The 9,722-nt window shown below is 37.8% G+C and overlaps 1 protein-coding gene across 3 annotated transcripts in view; it reads left to right on the top strand.

Moving 5' to 3' along the window:
* The first annotated feature begins 777 nt into the window (after positions 1 to 777).
* The window catches only part of LOC107711219 (adhesion G protein-coupled receptor L1-like), a 173,847-nt gene continuing 164,902 nt past the window's right edge, over positions 778 to 9,722 (top strand). For all 3 annotated transcript variants that reach the window (XM_016516159.1, XM_016516157.1, XM_016516158.1), the window contains exon 1: positions 778 to 1,284. The gene's annotated coding sequence lies outside the window, so the exon portion shown is untranslated. The remainder of the gene's footprint in view (positions 1,285 to 9,722) is intronic.

Below are 9,722 nucleotides of genomic sequence, written 5' to 3'. Positions count from 1 at the left end.
TAATTTTTAAAAAATAGATTTAATCTTTATTGACCACATCTCTCAGTAATGATTAGACTATAGTGACTCTTGATTAAAATTGATTTCAAAAAGATAATGTAGCACTTTACAGTCTCCGTGTTACATGTATAATTCATTACTATACATCCATAGTAATGTGTAGTAGACCTAATTATTGCATTGTGATTATTATTTTAAAATCTGTGTTCTTAATAAATATTGGCTAACTAACCCTTTGCAATAGTAGTTTAACAAGTGATTTTTAAGCATATGTTTTGTGAGGGGAAAAAAAAAGAAAAAAGTCAATTAGGATTTTTTTTTTTTTTTTAAAGATGTTTGTCTGTCTAGAAGGAGTGTAGACTTGAGGATTATTATCACCTGTGACAAACCACTCCCCCGACACAAGCACCGCCCCTTTCATATACGCGCAATCCCGCTCAATTGATAGGCGTCCCACACCGAAAACCATCTGAATAATCACACAGTATTACCCCACCACACCATGCTGGACAGCAGACTTCAAGACATTTGTCGGCTCAGTCAGGAGACCTTCATATTCACAACAGCTACAGTATTAGTTTAAATATAGCAGCCTTTAAAAATAAGCTGCATGTAAGCAAGTCCTTAATTATTTACCAGGTTGAATCAGTCAATGAATCAGTCTTTGAGACTGATCAATAATACATTGTCATTTTGCGCACGGTCACGCAGGGTGCAAATTAATAAACCTGTATATAGTTTATTAATTTAGATAGGGTTCTGATAAGAAGTCAGTCGGTGTGCCGTGAGAGAGAGATACATCGACGTTACGCTTCTTCAGACGGAGGGAGTCAGAGCGACTGCTGCTTTCGAGGCGGGAGGACACATGGGTCGACACCACAACCTTTCATTTTTGCACTAATGTGTGTGTTAAATACGACAAGGAATCCAATATGAACACTTACGGGCTTTCCAGCGTCCACTCCTGACGTTTCTGCGCGTCTTTGTTTTGCTTCTTGGATCTGGGGAGACGCAGACATCGCATGACAATGCGAGTTGTTGTTTTGTTAGGATTTTGACGCGAGTGCGGTCATTTGAGTAGTAACTGAACATGTCGGATTGTTTTTCGTCGTTTTGTGCGTCTTTATCACGAATTGTCTCCCTCCGTTAATTCTCTGGACTGCTCCGGGCTATTCGTTTTTAATCTGCATGCATCCGCACGAAGAAGGAGAAACCGACAGATAAACAACAGGAGGACTGAAGAATGAACGAGATTCACTGAAGAACAGGAGGAAACGCAGCAAGGTATGGAGCCGAGGGTTTTTATGATGGTTTGGATATGCTGCAGGAGGACTCGGCACGGATATCTCTGTCGCCTCTGGCATGTAACGAGGTTTATTTATTGGTGTTTTATTGATGTTTTATGCTTATGGATATAGACCACGCGCGCGCTCCTGATGCGTCAGACACAAATAAACGCTCGCGCGTTTGCTCAAAATGAGCAAACATTTTGTAAAGTAGCTACACATATGTGTGCGTGTAAATTAGCTAGCATTTAGAGATGACTCGCTATTGTTTTGTTTTGTTTTCAGTCAGAAATCGTATTAAAATATTTGAGCACATTTTGCAGGTACTTACTGCAACGCAATAAACGCTGACAGAATAAGTTACGCAGTTTTATTTGAGCTAACCTTTATTTAAATGGACGTAATGAGATATCATGAAATGAGGAGCCATACAGAGATTAAGAAAGATCATGGCTTCTTATACCTCTATCATGTATCGTCTATATCACATTTCTGTCCTGAAAAGGCGCGTTTTACCATTAATATCTAATTATATGTTATAGGCCTGCGAGAAACCTCGAATTAAAGCACTCTAGTGTTACATGGTATAAAATCATCCAGTGCTTGACCTTTGCATGTCTTGAATGAACAGGCCTACGTGAGCAGTAATATAAGCATTAATGTCTCTATATTTACACACATTAAGGTAAATCACAAGGACACAGTCGAGTCTATGCAGAAGAGCACATTGCTTTCTGCTGGTAGGAAAAGTGAACGGCTGGGTGACATTTAGGTAAATGGACACAACTGGACCAAAGTTGAATCTCCTCAAAGCAGCAGGTTCCATTTTAAACGTCAGGCCTCGGTGCGAGCCGAAGCCTCTTGATGTTGGTTTAGGTCTAAAATGCCAGTGCTCCGCTTCAGGACTGGTTCACTGCCAAACACTCTTTCTGAACAGAGCGAAGGATTTATGCGTCTCTGTCCGAGTGTCAGAACAATTATTCTAAGCTCCGAGCAGATGAATTATAGTCAAGCATTAGCACGATATTAATGATAGCTCCCATTTTTTAAATTTTGGCAGTAATCATTGGAGAAATTTATTTGAGTCGCTTCTCCTTTGCTTTTGCCAAAGTGGCCAGTGCTCAGCATTTCCTGTGTATGATGAAAAGGATTTGATAGATTGGCTGCATCTGTGTCATCTTTATTTTGGCAGAGCTTTCACGGCAATGGTCTGGATTTGACATATGGATCCACATAGTGATTCAGTCATAGCAACATTATTGTCAGATGCATGATTTGTTAGCCCATTTTACCGTGCCTTGAAACAACGGCTGTGATGGTCAAGCTTCCAACGATGATTTTATTTCCCTCGCAATCTAAAAAAAAAAGAACAAGGAGCAAAGTACAAAGTAAATTGTATACGGCAGTATTGCTCATGGACTACTGGGGGGAAAATCATTTGAATTTTTATAGTAAATGTGCAATTTCTTTTAATTATTTTAAAAATATTATCCAATTAATTTGCCCAAAATATTATTTAATTCTCTTTATTTTTTTTATTTTTAATTAAATAATTAATTTGTTATGTGAAAGTGTGCATCACAGTATTTAGAATTTTTTGGGTATCTAACAGAGAAAGCAACAGCAAGGTTCAGGTGATTTTTATTCAGTGGCGAAGCTTGTTCTGTGTGCTTTCCACTAACAGTTTGACATTTCCCCACTATTTTCTTCCGTATATCTTTAAACAAACAAAACCTTTGAGAACTGGGACTTGCACATTGTCCTAGTTTGACCTTCTGGTTTGAAAGTTATGGAGAGCGCTTGTTCACGGCATTTAACGCTCCTTTGAATCATACCGTCTCTCAGTTTTCTATCCTCGTCAAGTGCACTTAGCTGCATTAAGCAAAGGTGTGTGCAGATGGTCTAGGCCAGCTGCTGAGAGGACATATAATTTTCATTTTTTCTTGTTCAGTGCGTCAGCGTCTCATGAGTGCACAAGGCCTTTGCTTTTTCTGTTACTGTTTTTTTCTTTCTTTCTCCTTTTTAGAACAGATTCAGACCTTTGTCTCGTTCTGTTCTCCTCCTTTCTCTCTGTCTGGTTCTCCGTATCTCTTGCTCTCTGGACCCCCACAGGGTTAGGGTATTGTTATGCTGTCAATCATCCAGTAGTGTAAGATTTTTGCAGCTTGTAGCTTCCTGTAAAGGCCCATTCAGAGGGAGTGTCCGCTGAGGTCCATATGGACACTGCAGCATTCAAGGCTTTGTTTTGAAAAAGTAGCTAAAGCAAACATGAATAAATCGTCATCAGATTTCAGTGCAAAATATATTTTACCATCGTTTTTATATTTTTAACTATTGATAGAGTTTTAAAATAGCACTTTATTTTACAGTGTCCTTGTTGCGTTACATGTACTTACTATAGTAAAAACAGTAAAGTATGCATAATTACATGTATATATATATACTTTGAAACAGAATTATGCAATCTACTACTTTTTTAGTGCAAACTCTTTACTTTTGTACATTTTACAACACAATTCTTATCTATTTAAAACATTTCAATGAAATGCAGCAGTTTTAATCAGGAAAAAACGGTATGGTAACACTTTATTTGAATGTGACAGTTATATATATAATATGCACTTACTACAGTAATAACAATAAATTATGCATAATTACAAATGACTAACCTAAACCAAACCTTAACCCTAACCTTTGCTGTATAGTAAGTACATGCAGTTCACTAATACCACTCAGTGTATATTTGTGTAATTACACTGTAACAGCATCACCGTAAAATACAATGTAAGCATATGTTGGTAAATTTTGTATAGCAGAAACAGTTTTAGTCTTTTTTTTTATTTTGGATGACTTTTGTAGTTGTTTGAAGTGAATACAATTCATTAAGGTAGTCGAACTGTTTCATTGAGTGACAAATTTGGCATCAAAATCAGTGTGAATAGTTTTGGCGCAAAAGATTGTTTGCAAATATTTCATATGTCTGTTTAGTCGCAACAACCTTGGCCTTTCTTCAGTTAGTTCATTATGTGTTGACAGACAGTCATTGCATTATGAGACTGCTCATTACTGAATGAAGGGGTTTTTTGCAACTCGCTGGGTGAGACATAGCGAAATATAGAAAGGAATTTGTGTGGATGCTGTCGCAACTGTCCCAGTTGTTGTGAAAAGGCACAAAAGCAGCAGGAACTGGGCATCCCTTTCGAGACTGGGCCTGAGTCGCGGCCTTTGTGTGGTGAAGTGCTGTTCTGAATGTGCGGATGAATGCAGCAGCCTGTAACTGCAGGCGCCAGGCATCAAGGCTTTTGTGCGAGTTTCAGAAAGCACGGTGGAAAAAACCTCCAACTACATATGGAACCAGGGAAGGAGGAGTGCGCACCTCTGTACGCCACCGATCGGGAACCGTCGGCGTGATCGTGGAGCACAATGGAATGTCTTGATCAACAAGTGCATATGAATAGAAAAATCAATGAGAGCTCTTTTTCATAAATTGAGTGCATGTTAAATTAGCCGAATGGGTCCGTCTGGACAGATAGCGGATTGTTTGGCTGCTGTCTTTGGATCATGTCTATCGACTCGGCGAGGGGGTGTGGGTTGCGTCGGTTTACAGCTGTGAAAGGCTAAAACAGGGCCCAATCAATGGAGCGCTGAGATACGGGGTCAATTTACTTGGGCTATTGCTGTCAAAAGTGGCTTTGCCAGCTAAAGCTTTTCAAAATGGCTTCACACCCACTTCTGTCGCCAACACAATACCACTGTGTGATTGCTTAATATCACAATCCATCCAGGCCAAGACATTCCCCAATTAAAAGCGCCTTTTTGCCGCTTCTGAGAAGCTGTCCAAAACAGCTCTGGTTATCCAACATATTTAACAAGACACGAGGCTGCTCCTGCTGTGGAATTTTTTTTTCCCAACTAGGATGCCGTTTCATACAGATTTAACAGCTAAAGGGAAAGCCAGAATCGTTTCACTGATCATCACATAAAAGGGTGTTGCCATCTGCCGCCGGCTGAACAAGCAACTATAGCTCGTAATTTTGCATTCTGTGTTGGAAGTTATGAAACGGTGCTGTGTATATATAATGCACGTACGAGCGGTACAGGACTGTACTAATCCACTTCTGCCTCGTCCTCGTACAAATCTGTATGTAGAATTCCACGGCGATTTGGTTTGAGTGAAATTCCTTGAAAACGTTCATTTGAAAACGAAATGGAAGAATTCACTCGACGGGATACGAAATGTCAGTCGTGCATCATTCCGTTCACATCCTGTCAGTCAGCTCCCCGCGTGAGCGCCGGCCTGGAGAGGGAAGTCAAGCTGAACGGAGTTGTGCAGGTGATGGAGGGAGCAGGAGAGAGTGTTGAATATAATAGCTTACAGACCTTAATAATAATAATAGCTCACAGACGTTCAACAGAACTCCCAGATAGACTTAATCATAGTCTTCCTACTGAACATTTATGCCGTGTGTGTTTCTAACCTGCTATATTTGGGGAGAAATAGCTAAGAATGTCTGCAGAAGTCAGGTAAATCTTGGCTAACTTGGCAAAGTTGATTTTTCCTTGGACTGTGAAGGTTCTCAGCTAGCTGGTCACAGGTAATAATAATAATAATAATAAAATACTACTACTACTACTACTACTACTAATAATAATAATAATAATAATAATTATTATTATTATTATTATTATTTTATTATTATTATTATTTTATTAGTCTTACAATTTAATTTAATTAAAACTTGAATAAAATTAAATAATAATTTTGGCACACATAGCAGAATGAGGCTACATCCACAAGTGTGCAAATAAATGAGTAAATTTGGTTTCTAAAGTGATGTTTCATACTTGGTAAAATATAATGAATTAAAAATGAATAGCCTATTAATAAATGGATTATGAATAATAATAATAATAATAACAACAACAACAACAACAATGTAAGTGAATTAAATTAAATAATAATTTTGGCACAATTAGCAAAATGAAACCACATTCACAGGTTTTTAAAATGATATTTAATAAAATAACAGTAATAGTAATATTTAAATAATAATAATAATAATTATTATTATTTAATTAAAACTAGAATAAATTAAAATGATTTTGGCACACTTAGCTAAACAAAACTATAGTAATAGTATTTATAATAAATAAGTCAGTCAGTCAGTACATTTTTGGTGAAATTTGTCGGTTTCTAAGGTGATGTTTACCTACTGCCTATTATTCTGCAAATTAAAAAAAAGTTTCAGTAACACTCATGCACATACCACATATGTCACTAAATCGAGTTTCACTGTCATGTAGTGATAGACCTGGCCTGATCAATGCAGATCAATAGGCATGATAACTGCAGTGTTATGTCATGCCTGGTCATTTGTTAGCATGTTCTCCCAGCAGAATTCAGATATATTGGGGGTCATGTGTATTGGTTTGCGTGTGTGTGTTTATCAGGGAGTTCTCTGAGCTGAGGGAGGAGGCACCACAGCTAACCAGCCAGGGACTAAAGGTAGCTGTTTGTTTGCCTGTTTGCAGAGAGAGGGATGGAGGGGGGCAGGAGGGAGCCCTTGGAAAGAGAAGTGGAAGGGCAGTGTGGAAAAAAAAGAAAGAAAACAAGAGGCACTGTCAAAACACAGCAGGAAGAAAAAAGAGAGCAGAGGAAGAATAATTCACACCCAAAAGAGGGAGAGAAAGAGCAAAAAGTCTTTCACGGCACACACTCTTAAGATGGACTCATTAGAGTAAGACTGGCTCCAAACCAACACTGGCTTCGGTACGATACCAGCTCAGTTCCTCTCCACTGACACATCAATATCTAATTTGCCAACAAATAAACAGCTTCAGATGATGTTTAAACTTTTTATTATGAAACTGGGTATTCACTGATGAATCATAACCTATGTTACCTGCATCTGTGTTGCAGGAATTATAACTGTATGTAGACATTTTATGCTTCTCATAATTATAAAATAACCTTTTTTGTGTCAATTATGGGTTCACTGTTTTAGAATTAGCATTAACTCAAATTTTTTAACTTGACATAGTTATGACATTAATGTTGCAAGATGCTGAAAATACAGTGAGATATCCATCTGGTGCTTGTTTACAAACATGAACAATTAAAAAATAGCACATATGGAACGCAAGAACGTGTCCTGAGTGAACAGCCCCCCCAGGGCCATCAGTCATAGCTCACAGTCTGACGGCACGAAGAAGATTCAAAGTCTTTATTGAACATTCTTCATTCAAACAGCGCAGACAGAATCAGACTTCAGTAGTCGTGAGCATGCTAAAGTCAGAGAGATGCATCTAGGGAAACAAGGAGGTTTGGCTTATGAGTGAAGCTGCAGATATAAACAGAATAACGGAGTAACTTAAAATAGTCCAGAATATAGACATAATATACCAGAAATTAAGCAAGAAAATAACATTTGACTTACTTTGCTCAAATGGACACATACAAATATGAATAATGACACTTAAAGGTTTTTTTTTTCAGCATTCTTTTTTTGTCAACACTTGAATATAGGTAGGTTTCATAAAAATGCATAATTTTGAGCAAAAAGGTGAGAAAATCCCATTTTCATCAACAACTACATCTGGGTAATATTCAGTACGATTATCAAAGCATATATCCAGTAAATCGCTTCCATCAACACCTCCAAAGCTTGCACAGACATATACCACTTCCTGGATCAACATTTTACTCTGTAACATTATGCAGTTTTCATTTATATGCTGCCATTGCTGATGATCGCATTATTTTTCATATGCATCTGTTTACATAAGAGATCGCTCGTTTCTCCGTCCTGTTCACGTGTGTTTTTGTTCGGGAGGTTTTGTACTCGTTCAGAAGATGCGTAATAGCACCCCCGAGTGTATAACAGTGAAAACACGAAAAGCCGTAAAAACTCGTCTTTGGCGGGGAAGCGTTTTCTTGTAAAAGACGAGATAACTCGTCAATGGCGGGGAAAGAGTTAAAGTGTGCCATTTTATTCTCAATTGTAGATACTTATCATCTGTTAATTATTAGTCTAATTATAACTGATTATTAAATTTCGTAAATGATGCATTTTGGATTTTCAATCTCAGTCTCTCTCTTTTTGGTAGTCTTGTACCATTTTAATTGTTGTTCTAAAATTACAGCCTGACATAGAAATGTACTAAACCAGCCACAGTTTAATGGTGGTATTTGAAGTAAAACCACAATAGCCACAACAAGTAATCACAATTTTCATTGTTTGGTCTTTTTAAACTATGATTTCTATGAAACAAACCGTCTTATTTGCTAGAAAATAGTTGCCTGGAAGCATTTATAAAAGCTATAAGTGCAGCTGCGATAGCTGCATTACAAATGATGTAGATTTCCTCACTCCTCTGATAGATTATCCAGTATGTGACATTTCCATCAGTTAGTTACAATAGTATTTCAGTGCCGGTAAGGGACTGCTAAGAGCACCTAAGCTGAACACAACACTGAACCGAATATGATTGAAAACTCTGTAACATCCCCACTAGCGCACATCACTTTACAGCAAAACAAATGTGCCTGCACTTCTGTCGCATCTGTCTAGTACTGTATATTCATCATAAATAGAGCAAAAAAATGTTCATCGCGCAGCCGAGCGACAGTGCAAATGCACATGCAATGGCTGAAACAGCTGGGCGGCTAATGGCAGCAGATTATGTGGTTCACTGTGAGTTGCAACCTATGACGCTGACATTACTTTTAACACAAGCAGATTTGGAACAAACAAGGCAGTGTATTAATATCCACACACTTTTTTTTTTTTTTTTTGGATGAATGATGAAAGATGTTTACTCTAAAAGGATCGTTCCATTTCTCCGGCAATATGTAGCTATTTTCAGTCCTTAAAAAGGAATAGTTCACCCAAAAAATGAAAATGTGCTGAAAATGTGCTTCCTCTCAGTCCATCCGAAATGTAGATGAGTTTGCTTCTTCATTGGAACAGATTTAGAGAAATGTACCATTGCGTCACTTGCTCATAAATGGATTCTCTGCAGTGAATGGGTGCCGTCAGAACGAGAGTCCAAACTGATAAAAGCATTACAATAATCCACAAGTAATTTTAACTTCAAACCATTGCTCCTAGCTAGAACATAATCCATAATATTGCTTTCACCAGTGAAAAAGTCATCTCATCTGAATAAGGAGAGAAATATGCTTCTTACAAATATGAATTTGTTTCTTACAAGCATGCAGCTTTGCGCTTCACAAGACAATCATTTATGGACTGGAGATGTGTGGATTATTGTGATGTTTTTTATCTGTGATTATTGTGATGTTTGGAGTCTCATTCTGACGGCACCCACTCACTGTAGAGGATCCAATGGTGATGGAATGCTAAATTTCTCCAAATCTGTTCTGATGAAGAAACAAACTCATCTACATCTTGCATGGCCTGAATAAACTTTCAG

Source organism: Sinocyclocheilus rhinocerous, unplaced genomic scaffold (genome assembly GCF_001515625.1).
Source record: "Sinocyclocheilus rhinocerous isolate Xijiao unplaced genomic scaffold, SAMN03320098_v1.1 scaffold115, whole genome shotgun sequence".
Classification (NCBI taxonomy): domain Eukaryota; kingdom Metazoa; phylum Chordata; class Actinopteri; order Cypriniformes; family Cyprinidae; genus Sinocyclocheilus; species Sinocyclocheilus rhinocerous.
The sequence above is the reverse complement of the archived record's forward strand: the minus strand, read 5'-3'. Positions and strand labels throughout refer to the sequence as shown.